A 1529-nucleotide genomic window follows, 5' to 3' on the forward strand; every position below is an offset into this window, starting at 1 on the left:
TATATATATATATTGGTGTGTGATGGTGTTTAAATCCATGCATAAAAATGTATTCGTCTTTTAAAAAATTGACAATAGTGTTATTTTTTATGTGATTTAAGGAATTGAGGGTTATGTTTATAAATATGTTTATGGTGCATACCATTCAATTGTTATGTATTAACATATTAATCACTTAGATTTTAATTTTTGCTCAAGTACCACCCAACCTAAGTCAAAAATATAGAAATTGGGTGGTCTGTGTACATAAAAGTTTAGTTTAGATGGTTAATATATTAATACATGAGAATTGGACGGTATTGTTCGTAAAGGCCCTTTTTTTGTAGTACTTAAATATGGTCCTCAAAGTTTGGTTCTCAATATCGTTGCAAGTTTGAATAGAGATTTTAATAAATAAATTAACATATATATATATATGTATATATATATAGTTGTGTGTCGTTAAGTGGTGTAAAATATATGTTTTTTAGAGCTGTTATTTAGCTGGGTGATTAGAATGCAATGAACGCTTGTACGTTTTTTCTCTTCCGAGGACTTGCGAACCTTCAACGGCACTTCTCTGCGTCAACTTCTAATGTAAGAATTCAACGTATTTTCAAGAAGAGGAAGAAGGCTTCAATGTCTTACCAAATCAACACAAAGCAAAGGGATACCTCCAGCCAATCATCCCCCATTATAAATAACAAGTGTAGAGTCTTTCTTCTTCTCATCTCATTCATTTTGTTCTTCTACTTTTCCACTCTTCCTCTTCAAAGTTTACATTTTTGAAATAATTGGAAGATGAATAGCATCAGAATTTGTGTTCTTCTCTTTCTTTACATCTTCGTTTTAGGGCTGATGGGGCTCGCTCACGGGCACGCCATGGCACCGGCGCCGGCTGCAGAACCTCTGATGAGCAACGGTGGCAAAGTTGTTGGACAAGGAGTTGCTTATGTGTTCATGATTGTAGCGCTTCTTGTTACTTATCTCATCCATTGATATGTGATTTTTATTAATGTTAGTCATTAGTAGTGTTGTGAGATATGTACTTCCTGGCATAGAAATGAGACGAAAAAAGAACACAAGCAAACACAGATCATTTACGTGGTTCGATCCAACTGGATCTACATCCACGGGAGGGAATCAATCAAATATTTCACTAAGGCAAAAGAAATGGAGAATACATAGCTTATACATAGAGATGAGCCCTCATCTTCCTTATATGGCCTCCCTCTCAAGCGACACCTTGATACAAGGCCTCAAGATGCTCTCCTCCTCTCTAACTCTATAGCTATTCTCTCCTCCTTTGTGGTAGCTTAAGATATCTTCTCCCTTTCTCTCATAAGTCTCACACCCTTAAAATTTCTTCCCTTGCTCTCCTAAGCCTCACACCCTCTCTATTTATAGAAGTAAGAGAGTGGTAGGTGGGAAGTAGGTGAGCGGTAGGTGAACGGTAGGTGAACGGTAGGTGAGATGTGGTAGGTGAGCGGTACCACATTACAAAAGTGCCATTTTACTTTAGTTCATTAATTGGGGGTCAAAATAACAAT

This window comes from Phalaenopsis equestris, unplaced genomic scaffold (assembly GCF_001263595.1).
Source record: "Phalaenopsis equestris unplaced genomic scaffold, ASM126359v1 Scaffold000256, whole genome shotgun sequence".
Lineage (NCBI taxonomy): Eukaryota > Viridiplantae > Streptophyta > Magnoliopsida > Asparagales > Orchidaceae > Phalaenopsis > Phalaenopsis equestris.